Source organism: Triturus cristatus, chromosome 11 (assembly GCF_964204655.1).
Source record: "Triturus cristatus chromosome 11, aTriCri1.1, whole genome shotgun sequence".
Taxonomy (NCBI): Eukaryota; Metazoa; Chordata; class Amphibia; order Caudata; family Salamandridae; genus Triturus; species Triturus cristatus.
The window spans coordinates 189,105,124-189,128,886 of NC_140594.1; the positions used below are offsets into that span (position 1 = coordinate 189,105,124).

The 23,763-nt window shown below is 50.5% G+C and overlaps 1 protein-coding gene across 2 annotated transcripts in view; it reads left to right on the top strand.

The window, feature by feature from the left end:
• The window catches only part of PTPN11 (protein tyrosine phosphatase non-receptor type 11), a 663,532-nt gene extending 645,749 nt beyond the window's left edge, over nucleotides 1-17,783 (top strand). For both annotated transcript variants that reach the window (XM_085636151.1, XM_085636152.1), the window contains exon 16: nucleotides 14,331-17,783. The gene's annotated coding sequence lies outside the window, so the exon portion shown is untranslated. The remainder of the gene's footprint in view (nucleotides 1-14,330) is intronic.
• Nucleotides 17,784-23,763: the final 5,980 nt, after the last annotated feature.

The following is a 23,763-nucleotide window of genomic DNA, read 5'->3' on the forward strand; positions in this document are numbered from 1 at the left end:
TTGTAAAAGAATTGTCTGACAGTGTTTCCCCTAGGGAGCACTAACTACAAATATGGACCCTTAGGGCCACCTCTGAACCATTGTTTTTTCTAAACATATCCTCACCCCAGGTTCGCGTATTGGGGTACTCTTGTTTTCCCATACTCACTAGTGGAGCTGCAGCACTCATTGTGCCACCCACTAAAGTAGTACTTAAAAGCTTGTCTCAGGATTGCCACTGTAGCCTGTAGTGCAGTTTTTTTTTTGTTTTTTTTTTTTTGTTGTTGAAACCGTTTATTGCAATCTCAAGTATATACAAGTATGGGCCTACAACCTTCCGGCCGGCCGCTAGAGTGACAGGAGCACCTGACAAACTTACAAAAGGGCACTTGGCGTTACAGAGAAGCAAATCAGGAGACATCAACGACGTAAGCCACATGACTCTAAGCCCACAATACGGTTTCATTTTATACACACACAACAACATAGAAAAAACACACCCGCAAGGCAACCCGCAATCGAAGGTAACCACACGTGCTCCTCGAATAAGGGACCCCGACCATCCACAGGAATCTGAAGAGGGGGAAGGGAAACAAGTCGAGGACTGGGGGAACTCTGTGCCTGGGGCTGGGGGAGGGGGTCAACTAGGGGGACGGAGCCGGTGAGGCAGCAGGCAGCAGTGGTGGCTCGCAAATACCCCCGCGGTAGGCGTTCCAGGGGCCCCATATTTTCACCCACGCCCCAGGCTTGCCCCTCGCCACATACACCACCTTTTCTCGGAACATGCACCAATCCATATGTTCTTTCCAGGCCGACACCGCCGGGGGCCGCTGGGATCCCCACAGTTGAGCGATGTCATGCTTAGCTATCATATATCCCAGAGTCACCCATCGCGTCTGCGGAACCGAGTAATCAGTTGGTTCCCACACATTCAGCAAGCATCTCCTCGCTTCAGGCAACAGTGCGACATGCGTAACCAGACGCAGGACCTCATGCACACCACGCCAGAATCGCTCCACCTTCGGGCATTCCCACAAAATATGCAAAAAAGTCGCCAAAGCACCACACCCACGCTTACACAACCCATCCTCAGCATAACCCATACGCAGAAGCCTTGGCCCCGTCATGTAAACCCGGTGGAGTATCTTAAGCTGGACGAAGCGAAGGCGAGCCGGTATGGCCACCTCCTTCGGAGAGGCCACCGCGGAAATCCAGTCCTCGTCGTCCAACTCCAGCCCGTCGGCAACCCAAGCCTCACGGAGGCCGGTCAGTAGGCCCGAGCGGTCATTAATCAATTTTTTGTAAATGAGGGAGATTGTGCTATCCGGAACGTGGCCATCCAGCACTCTATCCTCCAGGGGGGAAGACTCCGGGATGGAGGCGGCGTCTGGGAAGACGGAGCCCAGCGCATGACGGACCTGCAAGTACCGAAAGTATTCACTGCCCTGCAGCTGAAACTCCGTCTGCATCGTCTCGAATGTTTTAAATCCCCCTCTCGTCCAGAGGTCCCCCACTTTACTGATGCCAATCGTGTCCCACTTCTCGAAGCCCTTCGAGGTCCACAGGGAGCCCAACCGCTGAGGCGCATACAACGGCGACGCCCGGGTCAAACGGTCCTTCCACCCCATAGCTGCATTGGCCGCGTGCCACACCCGCACCATGACACGCGTGGGCCCCGTCAAGCGGGGGTCCGGCGCGCCAGAGTAGAGTGCTCGATTGTAGTCGCCACCGGGCAGGAGCATCTTGTCCATTTCAAATGCCGGGTTCAAGGCGGGCCCATAGAGGCCGTGATTAATTGCAGCTAGCTGGGAGGCCCAGTAATACCGCTTAATGTCCGGGAGGGCAATCCCCCCGTCGTACCACGGGAGCGTCAACTTCGCCAGGGCTATACGCGGCCTCCCGTCCCAGAACAGGCGGCGCTGTAGACTCTCCACCTCACGGAAGTAGCGCGCCGGGACTAGGTCCATAGTGTTCTGGAGAGCGTACAGGAAGCGCGGCAACGACATCATCTTAAACAATGCCGCCCGGCCGAGCGGCGAAAGCGGCAGGTGCCGCCAGCGCGCGACGTCCTCCTTCAAGCGCTGGAGGGGGGGAAGCAAGTTTCGCTCGTAGCGGGCCGCCGGGTCCAGCGTGATATAGACACCCAGGTACCGAAACCCCTGCGAGGCAATCTGGATCGGACATCCCCGCGGGAGGACGGGAGCCTCCCCGGAAAGCACATAGACACATGATTTAGCCCAGTTGATGACAAGGCCTGAGTTACGGCCAAAGGAGCGCAGGACATCAACCAGGACAATCAGGGATTTGCGCGGGGAGGCTAGGTACAAAAGGATATCATCAGCGTAGAGGGACACGCGGTCCTCATACTCGGGGGTCCAACGGAGACCACGGATGGAAGGGTGCCACCGCAACCACTCCGCCAGGGGTTCCAAGGCCAATGCAAACAGGAGCGGCGACAAGGGGCAACCCTGTCGCGTGCCCCGTCCCAGCGCGAACGGGGCCGAGACTCGCCCATTCACTACCACCTGCGCTAACGGGCCCGAGTACAACAATTTGACCCAGCTGATGAATCCCGGTCCAAAACCAAATTTCGCCAGCATCCCCCAAATGTATGGCCATTCGAGCGTGTCAAACGCCATGGTGGCGTCTAAGGACGCCAAGATGGCCGGCTCCCGCACAAACGGAACACGCGAGCACCCCGTGCAAGCGCCGCAGATTGAGGGCCGTGTTGCGATGGGGGATAAAGCCAGACTGGTCTTGGTGGACCAACTCGCCCACCACGCCGACCAGCCGGTTGGCAAGCACCTTGGCAAGGATTTTGGGCTCCGCATTCAAGAGCGAGATAGGCCGATAGGAGGTAACCCGGTCTCAGGGTTTCCCCTCCTTGTGGATCACCACGATTGTAGCCAGACGTTGGTCCGGCAGGGAGGGAGCCCCGCGAGTGGGCCGCAAGGAACATCGCGCGGAGGTGGGGTGCCAGTACGTCCGGTCGCAGCTTATACAACTCGATAGGGATGCCGTTCGGGCCCATGGCCTTGCCAGATGCAACCGAGCGTATAGCGAGGGCAATTTCGTCCGAGGTAGGAGCAGCATCCAACGACTCCCTGTCCTCCACCGAAAGGGAGGGCAGCGCGATATCTCGAAGCAGGGCATGAGAATCCGCCTCCGAGCAGGGGGAGACCGGGGAATACACCTCGCGGAAATAATCCGCGAAGCAAGAGACAATGTCTTCTGGCTCGGTGACACGTACACCATCCATCCTCTCAATCAGCGGAACCACACGACTCGCTCTCTCCTTTTTATCCAACCACGCAATCAATTTACCAGCCTTATCACCCACATCATACAGTCGCCCCTGTTGCTCTCTACTGAGGCCCCTGGCTGCCTCCGTGACGAGGGCCCTATAGGCCGCTTGCTTAAGGTGTAGAACATGCAGTGCAGCATCCGTCACCCCACTCCCCAAATCACCCTCTAGTTCAGTAATTTCGGCCTCCACTCGGGTCACCTCCTCCCGCTCGCGCCTCCGGGCATGGGATATGAAGGAGAGGTCCTCCCCCCTAATAACTGTCTTGAAGGCCTCCCAAAGGGAGATAGCCGAAGGGACAGACCCCACATTCTCCTCGAAATACCGCTGCAAGGATTTAATCAAGTCAGCGCGAATAGTGGGGTCGCGCAGATACCAGGCATTAATTGGAGCTACCCTGCCCTCCCCCCTCGGGAGGACACCAAAGTGCAACAGGAGCGGGGAGTGATCTGAAATACCCCGCGCCAGATGGCGCACCTCTCCCACCCTCCCAGCATAGGCCGCAGGGACAAGGATATGATCAAGCCGTGAGAGGCTACCATGGGCACCCGAATGGAAGGTGTATTGCAGCTGCGTGGGATGTTTTAAGCGCCAGCAGTCCACCAATCCCAATGTATCTAAAAGGCCGGACAGCCACGCCTGCGCCCGGGGGAGGTCCCTAGGGGGGTGACGATCCATAGTCCCAGAAACCACCGCATTGAAATCCCCCCCAACCACCAGAAGCCCCCCCGGAAGGTCAAGGAGGAGGCGCCCCAGGTCCGCAAAAGTGGTAGACTGTAGCCCCGGTGGGACATACACTGAAACAAAGACAACCACTTTGCCCTCCATTCTCCCCACCAAGGCAATGTAGCGTCCCCTCTCATCATGGCGCACCTCATCTATTTCCAGCGGGAGCGAGTTCTTAACCATGATGCCCACCCCCCGCGAGCCAGACGTGAAGCCCGAGTGGGCCACCAAACGATAGCCACGCCGATTCATGGCAAAGAAGGAATTACCAATAAGGTGTGTCTCCTGCAGAAAGACCACATCTGGCGAAATTCGTTTCAGATACTGCAGGACCACACCTCGCTTAATCCTATCCCCCAGTCCATTAACGTTCCAAGACAACAAAGTCAAGTCCCTACCCCCCATCACATACAGAAGCCATCACTCGTCCCCCCGAGAGCACCTCAAAAACACCAATACAGTAAAGGGTTTGCCTTGCGGTAAAAACGAACAACACCCCACCCCAACCCACCCGTCCCAACAGAACTCCCCCCTCCCTGCACCCCTGCATGAGCCCGAACAGCCCCCCCAAAGTGCAGTGTGCCTGTCGCCCCATAGATGAAAACACTAACTAGTCCCCCAGAGGAGGAGGGAAAGCCCCCAAGAGACCCCGTACGACCTCCACGGGAGGGGAACTTACACAATCAGTCAATGATGACAATAATGTTGTCCAGAGCAAGGCCTACTATTAGTCCCTCAGTCCTGATCCGGCAAGCCCTCCCCACCAACCGCGCCCCCCCCCACCCCCCCGGCCCCGGTCCCCGGGCAAAGTGTCCAACCAGTCCCCGGCCGCCTCGGGACGATCAAAAAAGTGCGTGCGGCCATCCACCTCTACCCTCAACTTCGCCGGAAAAAGCATCGCATACTTGAGGTTCAGGTCCCGTAGGCGACGTTTGACTCCGAGAAAACTCAGTCTCTGCTTCTGAACCGCCGGAGTAAAATCAGGATAGAAGTTTACATCCATATTGTCGAGTCTGACCGGTCCTTGTTGCCTAGAAGTCTGCAGGATAGCGTCTCTGTCCCGAAAGTTGAAGATCCGGGCAATGAGAGGCCTCGGAGGGGCTCCGATCTTAGGTCTCCCTCCGGGGACCCTGTGGGCACGTTCCACTGCGAAGAGTTTACTCAGCCCCCGGGGCTGGAGACGGGTGAGGATCAGGTCCTCCACAAACAGATCCGCCGCCTCCTCCTCACGTCCCTCCGGCACCCCGACAATGCGAACATTGTTCCTCCGGGCCCGACCCTCGGAATCTTCCAGTCGACGATCCATCAGGGCGCTCGCCTGGCCCAGTCGGCGCACCTCCTTTTGGAGGGCCGCCACGTCCGTTGTGAGGCCCGAGGTGGTGTGGGCCAAAGAGTCGACCCGGTCATTCGTCTTGGACAGATCGGCCCTCACCAGGCCCACATCCACGAGGACCGAGTCAATCTTTTGCGCCAGAGTGTCAAAGCGCTGGTCCACTGAGGCCTTCATCTCGGCGATGGCGCCCATGACGTCCCGGAGGGTCAGATCCGCGGGCAAAGCAGGGGCATCAGTCGGGCCAACAGGGGACCTACGCGGCGCCTCTGGAGATCCCTTCTGGAGGGTGTAGCGGTCCATGTTGTTAGACTGAGGGGCTGCGCCACGGCGAGTCGATTTCACCTTTGCCCGGTCGCCATCTTGTTTCGTGGACATGGCTCCAGTCCCCAAATCGTGCCAATCTCCTTGAAAAGGGCTGACAGACCGGTTCACGGGCTCCGGGGGAGGGCGACCACAGCTCCGAAGGGCGGATCACAGCTGGCGGGCCGGCAGGGCACCCCGATGAAGTCACACCACCGCACGCCGCCTCGCGACCCTACCTCGCTTGGCAGCAAGGAGGGCGCGAAAGCGAAAGTGAAAGTGCGGGGTACGCGAATCGCCCAGCCTCGCCCGCCGCTGTTGTTCACTTTGTCTCCGGATCGCCCCACAACTCCAATCCGTGGGGCCGGCGTGAAGAAGGCCGCAAACCTCAATCGATGCTCCCACCGGTGTCCGAGGTCCGATTTGGAAACGGAAAACGGGTGGCACCTCAGCTCGGTCTCACGAACACAGTCCCCTCATCTAGGACAGGATATAGTCAGGATTTATGCAGGAGGTCGCGGAGGTCCTCGGGAGCCTCGCACCTACGCGGCCATCTTGGTTGCGCGCTAGGCTCCTCCCCCCTGTAGTGCAGTTTTAAACTGCCATTTTGACATGGCTTAATAAACATTTTGCCGGGCTGGACCTTTTGTTTTTTAATAAATAAGTCAGCCTTAAGTTAGACCCTAAGAAGCCCATAAGGCAGGGTGTGTCGTATTTAAAAAGTAGGACACATGCTCTTAAGTTTTAAATGTCCTGGTATTGAGAAACTTCTAAAATCGTTTTTCACAGCTGTAAAGCCTACCTCTCCCAAAGGATAACATTGGGTTACCTTATTACATCCAATAAGTGCTAACTTTTGATTGGCAGCATGTAGAAATGTCACCTTTGGACTCGAATTGTAATTTAGAATCCTCTTTAACAGTAAAGTCAGATTTTGAGTCACAATTTCGATAAATGCCACTTTAAGAAAGATCCAAAAACAACAAGGTGATGGATGGAATCTCACTCGAAACTGATCCTAGGTTGCTTGTATTCCAGATCTGAAAGAAACACGTTAGTTAGATTCCTCACCTTAGAATATCCCCAGGCGTCAGGCAGGATCCGGAAAGATTTTTGTAGCAATACCCCTTGCGCGTTGCTAGGCGTTGTCTGCGGCTCCGCGTCCGTCGTTGGCGTCGTGTGCCGGAAAGACGTCGTCGGAGTACGTAGACGCTGCCCTCGCGCGCTGACGTCAGTTCTTCTTTTTTCCGCGCCAGACAGCGCCGATCCGGGAAGAGCTTACCCCTTAGTCAATTTTTGACTAAACTTTTTTGACTCTTTTTGGTCTTCTGTCGACTCGACTCTGGTGCCGGTAGGATGCCTGGTTTTAAAGCCTGTGACTCCTGTCATCGACTGATGTCGGTGACGAAACACCATCGCCGTTGCCTTTACTGCCTGGGGGCCGACCACGACGCGGAGTCGTGCCCCGATTGTCAGGCCTTGACCTCGAAGGCTGGGCGGGAGCGGTCCCGTAAGCTTCTCGAGCTTCGCCACTCGGCTCCGCACCGCTCACGGTCCCGGTCCAGGAGGAGGTCCTTGGACCGGTCGCGGAGCCGCAGCCACCATCATCGCTCTTCGGGCTCGAAGTCTTCGGGTAAGTCGAAGCGATCAAAGAAGTCCAAGAGGCGACACCGCTCTTCGGACTCCCCTCGCGCGACTCGGCCGAGGGTCAGTGTGGTCCCACCCCCGCGGCTCCGTCGGAGCCGCAGGAGCCGCGTCCGTCTCCATACCCGCCGGTCCCTGGGACTGACGCGACTCCGGCGGAGGTCAGTGCCTTCCTCTCGGCCATGAGGGGCCTGGCTCTACCATCGACTTCGGTCCCGATGCCACAGGTCCCCGAGGGATCCAGGCCTGGATCTCTGCCGGCACCGGTTGCCTAACACAACGCCTCCTCCGCCGGCACAGACACCGGTTCCGCCTCCGGCGCCGTCTCCGGACAATGCCATTCCCCGGTTTAGCTACTGTCCGGGCCCAGCGCCGGCACGGCGCCACTCGACGCCGCACCCAACGCTGATGGATGAAAGTTTCATCTTCCGCCCGGCTCCGATCATTCCTCCTGTTTATGAGGAATCGGATGACGGGGGCGACTGGGAGGGGTCTGAGGACCCCATGACCAGACTGGGCCAACTTTCACAGGACTGGGCAGATGAACTGGGGGATGCCAGTGGTCTGGACACCTCCCCGGACGCTGGTTTCATCTCTTCTCCGACAGTGGCCTCGGAGGAAGGTGCAGCTTTCTCAGTGGTGCTGCGCAAGGCGACCGAAGCCCTGGGGCTAGAGTTGCCTGCTGTGGCCGTGAGGACTAACATCCTCACAGAGGTGCTTCAACCGTCAGCAAGCTCCACAGAGCCTCTGCTGCAGTTCAATGAGGCCCTCATAGACGTTCTGCAGGGCACTTGGTCCAAGCCGTCCACAGTTCCTCCTGTGGATCGGAACGTGCCCCGGCGCCACCTCCCTGCTCCGGGCGACCCCAGTTTCCTGTCCCAACACCCCACCCCCGAGAGTCTGGTTATCCAGGCCTCCACTTCCCAATCCTCCTTCCCGTCTGCTCCTTCAGATCGGGAATCCAAGAGGCTGGAACAATTCGGAAAGAAGCTGTTCTCTTCCCTGAGTTTGGGCCTGCGGTCTTTGAACACCGCTTGCCTCTTGGACCGTTTCTCCCACTCTCTGTGGGATACGGTGAAGGACGTGCTGCCCCTGTGTCCGGAGGAGGCCCGGACACTTCTCTCCCAGGCGCTTGCTGACGGGCGAGATGCAGCACGACATGCCATACGGTGTGGACTAGACACCACGGACTCGCTGGGTAGGGCGATTAACACCACGGTGGCGCTCCGGCGCCACGCCTGGCTGCTGTCCACGTCTTTCTCGGGGGATGTCCAGAGTACCCTCATGGATATGTCCTTTGATGGCACTCGCCTTTTTGGTGAGAAGGCGGATAGTGAGCTGGCTCGTTTTAAGGACTCCCGGGCTACGGCCAAGTCCATGGATCTCTCGGCCCCGCGGTCGCAAACTTTCGCTTTCGCCCCTTCCGTGGCCAAGGAAGGGGCGCCTCCTCACGTCCGCCTAGCCACCAGCCGCAGAACCAACCTGCACGCGGACGTGGATTCCACCGTGGCGGTACTGGAGGACAACGTGCCAGTCAGTCCACATCCACCCCGGCAGCATCCGGCTCAAAGCCCTCCTAGTCCGAGCTTTCAGGCCCATTCCACGCCAGTGGGCGGCAGAGTTCGCCATCACCTGCTCCACTGGCGATCCATCACATCGGACATGTGGGTGCTGCAAATCGTCCGAAGGGGCTGCTCACTCCCCTTCGAGACGACCCCTCCAGCCATGCCACCGCAGTGCCACCGTATATCGGAGGATCACTTGAATCTTCTGCGGGAGGAAGTTACGGCCCTCTTGGCCAAAGAGGACATTGAGAGCGTTCCTGGTCCAGAAGTAGGCCGTGGTTGCTATTCCCACTACTTTCTGGTTCCCAAGAAGGGCAAAGGGGGCCTACGCCCTATCTTGGACCTCAGGAGCGTCAACGCCTTCCTCCGGAAGGAACGGTTCAAGATGCTAACTTTAGCTCAGGTTCTGGCTGCCCTCGACCCTGGAGACTGGATGGTAGCGTTGGACTTGCAGGACCCCTATTTTCACATCCCCGTCCTGCCGGCCCACCGGCGTTACCTGCGGTTCACGGTGGGTCAGGAGCACTTTCAGTTCACCGTGCTCCCCTTCCTCACCAGTGCCCCTCGGGTGTTCACGAAAGTGATGGCGGTGGTCGCAGCTCATCTGCGCAGATCGGTGGTTCCAGTCTTCCCCTATCTCGATGACTGGCTGTTGAAGGCGGGCTCGCCCCAGCAAGTCGTCTCCCACCTCCAGACTACGGCCGACCTCCTGCATTTGCTGGGGTTCTCCATCAACGTGCCGAAGTCACACCTGAGACCCTCCCAGAAGCTCCTCTTCATCGGAGCGGTTCTCGATTCGGCGCTGTTCCGGGCCTATACTCCGGAACAGCGTGTCCGGGATATTCAGGCTCTGATTCCCATCTTTCGGCCTCTATCCTGGGTTTCGGTCAGGTTGGTGCTGCTGCTTCTGGGGCTGATGGCCTCCTGCATCCTGTTGGTGCATTACACCTGGTGGCGAATGCAGGCTCAGCAGTGGGACCTGAAGTTTCAGTGGGCCCAGCATCGAGGCAACCTGTCCGACCATGTCTTGATCTAGGAGGGCACTGCGAAACAGTTGCAGTGGTGGCTCACGGACCGCGATTGGGTCAGGGGCAGATGCCTCTCCCTAAACCTACCGGAGCACGTAGTAGTGACGGACGCGTCCCTCCTGGGATGGGTGGGGGCCATATGGTAGAGGCGGAGATCAGAGGCCTCTGGTCTCCGGCGGAGTCTCAACTCCATATCAACTTGTTGGAGCTGAGAGCGATCCGGCTTGCACTGAAAGCCTTCCTTTCCTCTGTCCGGGGAAGTGTCATGCAGGTGTTCACGGACAACACCACCGCCATGTGGTATTGCAACAAACAGGGCGGGGTGGGGTCGTGGACCCTTTGTCAAGAGGCTCTGCGCCTCTGGACATGGCTGGAACACCAGGGCGTTACCCTTGTGGTTCAACATCTGGCGGGCTCTCTGAACGCCAGAGCAGACAAACTCAGCCGCCGGTGCATGATGGATCACGAATAGCGTCTGAACTCGGATGTGGCGCAAGGTCTCTTTCTGCAGTGGGGAGAGCCTTGGTTAGATCTATTCGCCACCGAAGAGAACGCGCAATGTCAGCAGTTCTGCACGTTGGAATTTCCAAGGCGGCACTCGCTCGGAGACGCTTGTCGCGAGTGGAGTTGCGGTCTGTTGTACGCCTTTCCGCCTATGCCTCTTCTGCCCAGAGTGCTGAAGAAGATCAGGCGCGACCGGGCCCAAGTCATCTTAGTGGCTCCAGATTGGGCACGAAGGTACTGGTATCCCGAGCTACTCATTATGTCAATCGATCCTCCGGTACGACTGCCTCTTCAGGAGGACCTTCTGTCGCAGCAGCAGGGGACGGTCCTCCACCTGAACCTGTTCAGTCTCCACCTCCATGCGTGGAGATTGAGTGGCGACAGTTGATGCCATTTGACTTGCCTCCTGAAGTCTGTGATGTTATTCTGGCAGCCATGCATCCCTCCACAAAATCGGTATATGCCTGCAGGTGGAACAAATTTGTGGAATGGTGCACAGCAAAGGCTGTGGATCCCCTTTCCGCCCCTCTTTCTGAAATTCTACTCTTTCTTCTTTCTTTGGCCCAGCAGGGCTCTGCTCTGGGCACCTTGAAAGGTTATCTTTCTGCAATCTCTGGTTTCTTACGGCTTCCTGATCAGCCTTCTCTTTTCAAGTCCCCTGTTGTTTCGCGTTTTCTTAAAGGCATTACTCACATGTTTCCTCCTGTCCCCTTCGTAATGCCTCAGTGGGATTTGAATCTTGTCTTGACCTTTCTGATGTGCGCTCCCTTTGAGCCTCTTCACAATTGTCCCCTTCGTCTTCTGACTCTTAAGACTGCTTTCCTGGTAGCTATCACCTCGGCTAGACGGGTGAGTGAGCTCCAGGCTCTGTCATCTAAGCCTCCCTTTCTTTCTGTTCATCCGGACAAAGTTGTCCTCCGGACTTGTCCTTCTTTTCTTCCGAAAGTGGTGACCCCCTTTCACATCGGGCAATTGGTCACATTGCCCACCTTCTTTCCGCCTCCGCATCCTTCGAAAGAGGAAGAGAGGCTCCACCGTCTGGACCTCAAACGTGCGCTGTCCTTTTATTTGGACCGCACCAGACAGTTCCGGGTGGACGACCAACTTTTTGTTGGATACGTAGGTGCTAAGAAGGGGAGGGCTGTACAGAAGTGGACCATCTCACGGTGGGTCGTCTTGTGTATAAAGTTGTTACTCCTTGGCGAAAAAGGACCCTCCTGTGGGGCTGAGAGCCCATTCCACCCGGGCCACAGCGGCGACTACTGCCCTGGGACGGCGAGTTCCCTTGCAGGACATCTGTCAGGCGGCGACGTGGGCCTCACTGCACACGTTCGCCAAGCACTATTGCCTGGACAGCCAAGTCCGGAGAGATGGCTTCTTTGGCCGTTCTGTTCTCCAGGACTTTCTGGTGTGATCTTGGTTCGCAGACCCTCCACCGGGGTTGGTATTGCTGGGGTATCTATTCTAAGGTGAGGAATCTAACTAACGTGTTTCTTTCAGATGAACAAGTTACTTACCTTCGGTAACGATGTATCTGTACGAAACATTAGTTAGTTAGATTCCTCACTGACCCACCCATCCTCCCCGCTCTGCGAACCGACATCTAGGGTTAGGGTCATCCTGTTCAGGGCCCTAGACTTTTTGGCACCAGTGTCGGTCTCTTGCATGGCTCTGCGTTCCTGGCGCGGAAAGCTATGTACAAGAACTCACGTCAGCGCGCGAGGGCGGCGTCTAAGTACTCCGACGACGTCATTCCGGCGCCCAACGCCAACGACGGACACGGAGCCGCAGACGACGCCTAGCGACGCGCAAGGGGTATTGCTACAAAAATCTTTCCGGATCCAGCCTGACGCCTGGGGATATTCTAAGGTGAGGAATCTAACTAACTAATGTTTCTTACAGGTAAGTAACTTGTTCTTCAGGAAGGACCTAGCTTGGCAGTTCTGGCTGCACTGATCCCATTGGAGGAGGGCCAAGACTGATTTGTATATGGTTGAGTCCAACCTGAGGTGGCTTGGTGGGCGAAAAACGATTGATTGGGATGTGGCCTGAGTGATTGCCAGTGGCTGTGATTATTATTTAAGCTTTCCAGCCATCACCTTGTTGTTGCAGTTGACTTTTAGAAAGTTTACATTTTCCTGGCCTAACCATTTGGTGTCTGCTGGCAGTGTCCTGGCCACGTGACTGTGAATAGCTTAGCTGTTGGGCTTTGTGTGTTCCTCCCAGACAGTGCGACAAAGAGAACTAGGTGTTGACAGGATGGCTAGGCAGAGCTGTTCCCTACCCTACTTAGTTTCAAAGGGATACCTCTAGTATACACTCTAAGGAACTTGCCACTAGCCTTTTGTCACCATGGACTTCTTGGAGCCTTGGCAGGGGAAGGGAAGAACTTTCCAGAAACTGATTGGGGGTAGCCTAGAAACTTCTTCCACCTCCGTATACTCCTGGGCCTGTGAAATACCTCAGAGGACTGCTCTCTCCCTTGTGTTCTGTTTCTCGCTCTAAAGTGCCCTCCAAACTCCATTCCCTCTGCAATTCAGTGTCTCGTCACCATGCCCCTCATAGCCTTTTTTTTTTTTACTTTTACAACCCTGGTCCTCCATTGATCCACCGCCTTTCCATGTCCCTTTTTTAGGTCTTGCCTAGGCAGTTCTTGCGCTTTCTATTCAGGTGTGGACGTTAAGCTTTGCCATTTTCCTGCCCATCTTTTGAATTGGCTCTTGTTACTCTCCTTTGTAAATAGTGGCTTTAAATTCGTCAATAGGCTTAGTAGTCCTTCCTTAGTACCTTCTTTTCTCCTTTTGTAACCTCCCATGAGGACTGCCCCTGTTACATGTGTTGTTACTCTAGATGTTTTAATTACTGTCTGTGAGCACTATTTTCTTAAATCACTTTCGCTTGCATGCTGTACGCTCTCCTACAACACTTTCTTTTAGACAGCTTGGCACGCCTCAGCTGCAGAAATGGCAGCCGCGCCTTTCTTTTCTTATTTTCGGCTCGTGTTCTGCTTGCAACAGCAGAAAAAACATCTTAAGCTAAAGCGCGGGTGCTGCGATTGCTTCAAAAGTCAATAAATAGAAGAAAAACACTAGCACCGCATGCCTTTCTTTTCCTATTTCTTTACTTTTGTTACAGTCATGCAATCCCCACTTTAGCTTTAAACATCTTAAGCTAAAGCACGGGGGCTGCGATTGCTTAAAAAGTAAATAAATAGAAAAACAAGCATTTGCAATGCAATAGGTCTTGCATTACTGAAAGCTTCAGCTAATGGTGTTGCATTATTATTAGCAACACCAATAGCTAAAACTTTCAGTAATGCGAGACCTATTGCATTGCAAATGCTTGTTTCTCCTGTAGCCATCTCTCATTCTATTTCTCTACCCTTCACCATGTCTTCTCTTTTATTTTCTCTTTCTCTTTCTCTGTCATTCTCGCTCAAATATCCTCTTTCTTGCCTGCATTGCTGTTAAACTGCAGCTAGTAAAATGCTCCTGCTTAGCACACGATTGACACTTCACCTTGTTTTGATTATGTTCAGTTTGGCAGCCATCATTTTGATATTTTTTAGATGGCTGACCCTTCAGCCCATATTTCTTCCTAAACTTTTCTAAAGGGAGTCGGGGGGCAAGAGCCTGCTTGACCGCACTTCCCAAAACATTGCATCCAATGAGTTGTAGAATGTGTTGTCGCAGTGAGAGGCAGAGGCCACAGCTACTTTGTAAATTGTGTGCATTTTATAGCAGTCTGTTCTTCATTGCCTTTGAAAAATGTTTAAAAAGTATGTCATGTAGATATTTTCTTTTTATGTTCACAAAGACCTTTCCAATGTTGATATACATAATTGGGAGGTGGGTGTAAAATCGGCATCAAATAAAGGAAAAAGTGGAAGTGACAATCAAACATACTTTTCACAAGTTACTAACTTTTTTATCTTTTCCCCATGCCAGAGCCTAATTTTGTAAAATTGTCCAGAAAGTGAAGAAGGCGGTGAGAGAAGTTTCACATGAAGAGTGAACTTTCATGGATTGGCACTGTTCCCATAAATGCTGTTAAACCCTGCAGCCATATTACAGAACTGAAGTCCATGTAGAAATTCTTTCTCAGTACGCCATGTTTTCCAGCTGCTCATTTTCCAGACAGAAAAGTAAACCGCCGACTCAGCAAGGCAGACAACAATATTTTTGGGGAACTTTTAAATCCAGCGATCAGTCCGCATTTTCAGTTTTTCTCAAATTGTATTTTATTTCAACTTTTAATTTGGATGATTTTTTTCCCCCCTTTTGGAAACACGTTTTTGATATTATTTTTTGGGGGGGAAATTATTATTAATCTAGGAATCTGCGATATGGAATGTACAGATCTTATGGGAACAACTTTCTTTTTACTGTTTGTGATGCTGACAAGATTGTGGGACTTGAAGTCAGTATTCTTTGACCTTTGAAAAAAGTGATCACCAGTGACTTTACAGTTTATTCTTATTTACCAGGGTAGAACATTGTTGCGTGGCCAGTTGAATGCAAATTGCCTTTTTGGGGCCATATGAAGCAGTCATTTAATATATGAAGGTCCTTTTTTGGCATCTGCTGATTTGTGTGTTCTTCAAACAACGTAAAAATGAATCCTACAGAAAAAGGCAGCAAATCTGCAACACCGCATCGTATCCCTTTTTGTGGATTCGTAATCCTTCCAGATAGCCCCCAACACCAAATATGAAGCAGGTGCTGATGCTGCCTTTAGAGGACTTGACAAGTTTTAAGTATCAGTATTGATGAATTGAGTAGGAGTTTCAACGTACTGAAGCAGTGGAATGTTTTCCCCTTTAATTTTCACTTAGAGGAACATATTAACAAACATAATAAGCAAATTCTCAACATTTTGAAGCCATTGCTTCTTATTGCATCTTACCTGACTCTTTAAATAAGTTGTACGGTATAAAAGCTATTCATGTGCCATTGGAGATACACTACTTTAATTTTTTGGAGCACTTGAATGTCGCCTTTGTGAAAAAAGGGCACATGTAAGAAGCAATTGCTGTTGGTGGCAGCAAATTCAATTTACTTATTGGATTGGGTGGATCTACCACATATGTTTGTACCTAAAGTGCCTTTTAAAGTCACAGCCTACCTTTAGTCCATGCTTGCTTCAACAGAGGTCTATCCTTACTTGATATACTTTGGGCCATATTAACAGTATGTGAAGACCAAGAATGTGATAACTGCTAAACCTTCTGTGTGAAGGGTGGATTAATGGATAGCTGAAAGATATGCAGTTACCACGTTGGGCTGCTCTGAATGGATTAATAACTTGCCTACAGAACCTGCCGCTGTTGGTAGCAAACACATTTTGATTTCTGTTCTTCTTTAGGGTGCTGCATAGCATTATATTTTCCATACTTCTTTTTTTAATTTAACACTTTTTTTAATACAGCTCTCTTTACGGCAGGACATGTTATTTTCTCCTCGTTCTTTGCTGTAGTATTTTAAAAAAAAATATTTTATGGGTCACCTGCATACCAGCATATTTTTACAAGTCTGTTTATTACAAAATACCGACCGTAGAGTGTAATCCATAAAACATAGCCATTCTTTGATCCTGCAAAGCCTGCTATTATGTTATGTGGAATGTAGTGGCAGTAAGAATGGAATCCTAAGGATTGGGAATTGTTTTATTCAATCATGAATGTCATGTTACAATGTTTCAGTAAGCCTTCACTTTACTTGTATGCTGTGCTTGGTTTCCTGTCAGAATTTAAGCCTGGTAGTGATTTTGTCTGAAAAGGTGTAATGGTGTTAGAAATACACAGTGATGACAAATTTTACTTTCTGCCAGAGCAGTTCATTAACTACGTGTAGTTAGTATGATCTACATTTTCTTTTAGCGCTATACTTGTACTCTTTTTTAGGTACAGACTTTATTTAAGCCATATCCATTCACATTTAAATCCTCAAACAGAAATGCCCGGTGCTGAAATTAAATCATCAAAAAATGTTTGTTGAGTAAATGCTGTAGTTGAGGCACGGAGGGTGGTAATTTGATGGAACAAAAGAAAAAAAATCATTGAATGTAATGTTCTGTTTCAAAATGCGTGTGAAGGGGTCAACATATTTTTCTAATAATGGGCCATTGTTTTTTTAACATTGACTAGATCTTCTTTGAATGTGGCAACTTTCCCACGTGAATTAGATGGAATCAGATGGATCAAGGCAAGCATAAATCACAATAGAGTGTTACTCTGTTGAAAAGTATGTCACCTGTTGAAGAATCAGTTGTGTATGTGTTTGTTTGAGCATGTAACGGTAGAGAAATCAGCCTGGCAGAATGTGATATGCCTTGAATACATCTGTTTCAACAATCTTACAGTGACAGTGGAGTATTTCATATTGTATAAAATTCAGTAAAGATGGTAATAGCTGAAATATTTTCCAAAACGATTCTGTGCCCAGCCATTCTGAAAACCACAGTGTCTTAGAAGTTGCAGCCCTTTGCCTTTTAAACCAGTACTATAAACACCAATCATCAATTTACATTCGTTAATTGAAGTTGCACTGTAAATAATTGAAAGCATGTATGCCTTGCTTTGGCAGATGTTGGAGACTCCAGTAATGGTTTTCATGTGTGAAATTATTTTTTTAAGTATTCGTCATATGAGCTTTCAAATTTCTAGCACTTTCAAAAGCAAAAGGGATGCTGTTCTGGAGTACTTGGCCATATAAGTGCACTCTATACCACAGGGATATTCAAAATCCCTCCGCACAATATGTTTTTTAACCACATATGATTTTACATTTCAGTTAATATTGTTGGTATCTGTTTGCTATCCTATTAGTTTTGACTGATTGACGTTATCTAAAGGTAATTTTCTTGGAAACAATAACTGCAACTTATTCTGTGTGCTCCCTTTTAAAACATGTTTTTTTTATTGTGGGCAGTCTAAATGTATTAAAAAAAAAGCTATGCGGTAGGTACTAAGACAGTGTTTTACATGACTTCATCATTCAATGCTTGTTTATATATTCCAGTTTCAATATTGGAAAAATGAAATCATTGCATTTTGGCAGTTGTTGTGACACCGTTGTGATTATGGAAGAATTATGAAAAAAGATCATGGCTGTAGAATACGTGACCTTTTTCTTCAAATGTCTGAAGTATTGTAACAGAGTATTAGATGAAATATAATATTTTATTAAACAGTTCTATCCTTTAAAAGGAATACAGTTTGGATGTCATTGATTTGATGTGAATCATGTAAATGTTGATAATAGTATTAATAAGCGCTGTATTATACATTGTGTTTCATAAAAAAACTGCATCACTTATTGCCTTTTTGCCCACATAGAGAACATTATGTAATCTGTTCATAATTGTGAACATGCCATTAAAATGTAGTTTATGTATAGAAACTTAAGTGGATGTGGATTTATTTACCAGTGCCTTGCTCCCCTTCACAGTTTGTTGCTCGATTGATTGTATTATGCTGCTATTTAATCTGCACTGCCTTTTTTTTTTTAATTGAAGTATGAACATGTTCGAACCAGAATCATGTGTGTAAAAAGAAATACCAATAATTTGGTTGTCAGATTTATTTTTTAAGTCAATTTAGTCAGGTTCACAATGTAATTAAAAAAATCATACATTTGCTGTAGATTTATTCGTTTTTCTCAGAACATTTCTGCCTTGTTCGGCATGGTCACTGATTTGCAGGAGGAGTCCAGGAAATCAGACATATTTGTACATTCCTTTAAATATCTTAATGTATAAGTGTGTCTGCATTCATAAATAATTACAACAGGTGTTCAGTTCTGCATGGTTAATTTAAAGGTAATTGTACATTTGTACACCTTCCTTTTGAGGAATGCCGCTCTTCTGCACCTGTATCGCTTTTGTTGGTGTTGCCTCCCATCATAGATTTTACACTTCCTGCCCTTGACAGGAGTACATATGCTTGATTTTACAGTCTGAAAACTATCTGCAAATTGTTGGTGAATTTGTACAAACTTATATGTTTGATGGTGTTCACTAGCTTTTGCTATTGACCATCCCCGAAACACTCACAATCCTATTTAAATTTTGTTTGCAAGTATGGAAATTCCACCATATTGTTTGAATGTACTTACTGACATAACCCATTTCCAATGGTAATGGTCATCCATTCCTGTTTTTGTTAACCAAAAATGGCTGACTTTCACCCTCGCACATATTTTTTTCTTGTAGCCTTAAGTTGAACTTTGTCGATCTTGCCTTTATGCTTTCAAATTCTAAATGTGATCAGTTGCCAAGAAATGACTCACACATCGCATCCTCTTACTCCAATTTCTAGGATGAAGAACTTTCAATAACACTCTTGAAAGTTATATTGTGTTGGTGTAGCCACTTAATGTTCATTTTGTTGCCTGTGTTATAAAATTGTCATTTGTTTTTGATATAGGTTATTCATAGTTATAATTCTTTTGATTTACCAGCATGCATACCTTTTGGGTACTGTACAATCGGCTACATTTGCTTTCAGGAAAAATGATTGTATCCATAAAAAACACTTTGTGCTTTGCTGATTAGATGAATACTGGTGTGCACAAATGTGTATTTATAATTTAATAAGCTGACGTAGTATAAATGTGCTGCTGATGACAAAGCTAGGAAATCACTTATTTATCACACCGCTATCTCAGTAAGTTTGCCTTAACTACTAGAAAAGAATATGCTACTGTGAATTACATTAGTCTTGAGGATTTATTTGATTCATTTCCAAAAATCATCCAGTAATAGATATTATATTTTTGGAATTATTGGACTGTGGAAAGGAGTAGTAAATACAATTGGAATTCTGTTGAAGGCCGAAAGTGAGAATTATACTTTACTTTCTCTGCTTTGTTCTAACATAGCAGCTCAACCACAATCAAACAAATTCGTCCATAATTCTTAGGGTTGTAACGGCAAAACGTGATCAGTAGAACCAGTCATAACCACACAGTTCAAATTTTAGCACCTCTTTGAAGTTTTTATTATTTGCTGCTCAGCAGCTCAGAGGAGTGCCATATTGTCTTTGTATATTGTAAATGAGATTGTTCATGTATAATTTTTACCACTGCTCCCAGAGTCTTAGTACGTTAACCTGGAAAATACAAGATTGATTATATTGGTTTTTATGTTCTAGAGATTTGTTGGGAATTCTAGTTTAATAGTGTTGTTCTGTGTCATGGACTTACCTCACTCACAAATTCTCAGCCTGCAAGCATGGCCTACATGCTTCCCAGCCTCAGTTGGTTAATCAGTGTCTGCCTGTCAGCAGTATCTGAAAGAAACAGTTAGTTATAGATTCCTTACCTTAGAATTACCCCCAGGCGTCTGACTGGATCTGGAAAGTTTTTCGTCAGCAGTACCCCTGCGCATCGGAAGGTGGCTTCGGTTGGCTCTGCGTCTGTCGTCGGCATCGTGGTTGCTGGGATGACGTTGTGGTAGCTATATAGACGCCGCCCTCACGCGCTGACGTCAGTTCTTTCTTTTTCCGCACCAGCAAGCACAGATCCAGAGAGAGCGGTACCCCCAGTCACTTTTTAACTGAGTTTTTTGCAACTTTTGTTTTTGAGTCTTCAACTTACTCCTGGTGCACGAGGGATGCCTGGTTTCAAGGCATGCGGTTCCTGTACCCGACTGATGTTGGTGAAGGATCCGCACTGCATGTGCCTCTTCAGCCTGGAGCGCGACCATGACCCCAAGTTGTTCTCCGACTGTCGAACCATGGCCCGCAGTCTTTGCGGGAGCGGTCCCGAAAGCTCCTCGAGGCCCGGCAGTTGGCTCTGCGTTGCGCAAGGTCCTCGTCGCGGGGGAGGTCGAGGGACCAATCGCGTAGTCATCATCACTCCTCTTCTAAGTCTTCGCACTCGGGGTCAGGTAAGTCGAAGCATGAGAAGAAGAAGAAGAAGTATAGTCGCTCTTTGACATCCCCCTCGTCCGTCGGCCGACGTGATGCAGGGTGCGGTTGGTGCCCCTCCCGTGGCTCTGCATGCGGAGCCTTCAGGGTCGACTCCGGCCTTCCCTCCCTTCCCAGGACCGGGAGCGGCCCCTGCCCAGCTTCGTCAATTTTATGAAGCGATGCACGGCATCTTTGGGCAGCCCGACTCCACCGGCGAGCCTGCGGGCCCCGCGGACTCGGTTGGGGGCCCTAGGCCTTCGACGCCAGCGGCTCCGGCCTCGGCACCGCAGGGCCCCCTTGGATCCAGACCTGGATCCTTATCGGCACCAGTCGACCATGTGACACCTCTAACGACACTGACTCCACCGACACCATGTCCGCAGCCAATGCTGGCTTGAACCCCAGCCAGAGTCAACCCCGGCTTCCAACCCGACGAAGGACACGGAGCCGGACTGGCATTGGCCGACGCCGGATCTGGTGCAGATGGGTACTTTTTCCCATGTGTTCCACCCTGGCCATTTACAGCTAGTTTGGCAGCCAGAGGAGGGTGAGGAAGACTGGGAGGGGTCTGGGGACCCTTTGCAAGACCAGTTGTTGTACGATCCGGACTGGAGAGAGGAACTGGGGGATGCCAGTGGTCTAGATACCTGCCCAGACCTAGGCATGTTGTCTTCTGCTAAAGTGGCTACGGAGGAGGAAGCGTCATACGCAGTGGTGTTGCGTAGGGCGGCCGAGGCTCTCCACCTCGAGCTACCTACTGTGGCAGTCAGGACTAACTTCCTGACAGAGGTCCTGAACCGGCAGCGAGCTCTTTGGAGCCCCTGCTGCCGTTTAATGAAGCCCTCCCGGACATCCTTTTGGGCACGTGGTCCAGGCCCAACATGGGGGTTACTGTGGACAGGATAATTGCCAAACACCACCACCTGGCCCCAGGCGAACCCACTTTCCTCACCCAACACTCCAGTCTTGGGAGCTTGGTGGTTCAAGCTTCTACTTCTAAAGGTGCCTTTCCTACCGCACCACCGGAAATGGAATCCAAAAAGCTGGACCACCTTGGGAAGAAAATGTTTTCTTCCACCACCTTGGGACTGCGGGCGGTAAACACCGCATGTCTGTTGAACCGTTACACCCACTCTGTGTGGGATACGGTGGCGCAGGTGCTGCCTCAGTGCCCAGAGGAGGCCCGGGCCATACTCTCCCATGCAGTTGCCGAGGGGAGAGAGACGCAGCAAAGTTCTGATGGATACATCTGCCTGTGGATTCCTCACCTTGTGAATATCCCCTGCGCCAGCATTCCACAGAATTTTTCCTAGCTCTCCACGCTGACATGGACGTCATAATTCCACGGCTCCGCTCGCGACTCCGTATGACGTCACCGGAGCCATAAGAGAGCCACGTCTGTGTGATGACGTCAATTTCCTTTTTTCCGCGCCATCGATGCGTAACGGTTTTCTAGCACTCTCCTTGGTTGAAGAGTTACTTTGTTGTTAACTTGTGAGTAACTGTTTTAAAAAAAAAAAAAACTAATGTCTCCGTCGAGGAAGTCAGGTTTTAAGCCGTGTAGGGAATTTGGGGGTCACATGTCCACACTGACCCCCATGAAGATTGCTTATGGTGTCTGTCGTCGGGTCACGACGTGGAGGACTGTTCCTCTTGCAGGAAAATGAATCCAAAGGCACTTAAGGAACGGGCAGGAAGCTGTTTATGGCCAAGGCGAAGAAGGAAGGTAGAGGTCGCAAGCGAGATAATTCGAAGCCAGGGTCGTCGACTTCACACTCGTCGAGGTCGAGAAAGCATAAGAAAAAGAGGAAGCATGAGTCTCGACACCGATCGACGAAGGGTAGGGCTTCGAAGTCGCCTTCACCTCATCGTCGCGGTAAGGACTTTGTTTCACCTTCACCTTCTCCTTGTGTCACTCCGGAGAAGTCTCCTTCGCCTAAGGTTACTCCAGCGCAGTCTCCGGCGCCGAGGGATTCACCAGCTTCCGGCGCCGGGCCGGATCAGGATGCTGAACTCTCTCCTGTGCCGGATGAACCAGTGGATCCGGTAGTGGATCCGACAGCTCCGGCGCCGGTTACTCCCCGACTGGATACACGATCGAATCCATACACGCAATTCACGGCTCCAGGGGTGGATCCGTCACATTTTTTAAATGCCATGTATGGAGTATTTCATATGAGCAGCCTTCCCATCCGGAGCACCTTCAGGTCCCGTGGTTCCGCTGGCATTCAATTTGGGCTTGCCACAACACTATGCTCAGGCACCATTTATGCCCTTCATGCCGATGGCTCCGTCATGGCAGTTTCCGGCGCCGTCTGGAGAGCCTTCCTCCCGGCCTCGTGTGGATCGCGTATCTTCGTCGGAGCTTCCCTCGACACCGGCGCCAGCTGTGCCACCTGTGGCACCGGTGACTCCACGAACGGCGCCGCCGATGCCGTGTCCACGGAGAGAGGCTCAGAATCTTATAGTAGAGGAGCAGTATCGTACAGAGGAAGTGGAGGAAGGTGAAATAGATAAATCAATGGATGAGTTCTAAGGAATTCAGGAGGCAAGCGGATTGGACACCACACCTGAGTGGGAACTTTCTTCTTCGAGGTCTTCTCCGCCTCACGAGCTGGCTCCTTACCATTTGGTAATAAAGAAGGCTGCAGAGCTTTTAGATTTGCAGTTGCCTTCTGCTGAATATAAGCCTAACTTATTGACGGAGGTTCTACATTCGCCTTCCTCAATTGTTGAGCCTCTGTTGCCTTTTAATGAGTTTATCCTGGATCCTATCTTGGACGTTTGGCGCAAGCCACTTTCTTCGCCTGCTGTTTCAAGGGTTGTGGCTAGAAGATAGAGAGTAGCTCCAGGGGATCCGAGCTTCCTTTCTTCACATCCATCTCCAGAGAGTTTGGTAGTGCAAGCATCCTGCTCTAAACAATCTTCGGGAGCATTTCCGCAAGCTCCAGCTGACAGAGACTCAAAGAAAATGGAACAGTTATCTAAAAAGGTTTTCTCTTCGGCTAGTATGGCACTGAAGTCAACTAATGCCACTTGTTTGTTGGGCCGCTACATTCACGCTTTAATGGACTCTGTAAAGCAATTGGCCCCCAAATTGCCTGATGAAGAGAAGGGTTGCTTTATGGAAGTTCTTTCAGACGCTCAGGCTGCAGCTAGGCAGGTAATCCAGTCAGGCTTGAATACGGCTGATTCTGTTGCCAGAGTTATGGGTTCTTCCATAGCCACAAGAAAGACAGGCTTGGCTCCGCTCTTCTGGATTTTCACCTGATGTTCAGGCCACTCTTGTTGACTTGCCCTTTGATGGGACAATGCTTTTTGGAGAAAAAGCAGATTCTGCCTTACAGAGGTTTAAGGATAGCAGGGCGACTGCGAAATCCTTGGGATTGCAGATCCAGTCGAAGTGTTTTGGCTTCAGAAAGTATAGGGGTTTTGGAAGGTCTTCCATTTCGCACCTTCCGCCATCCTCA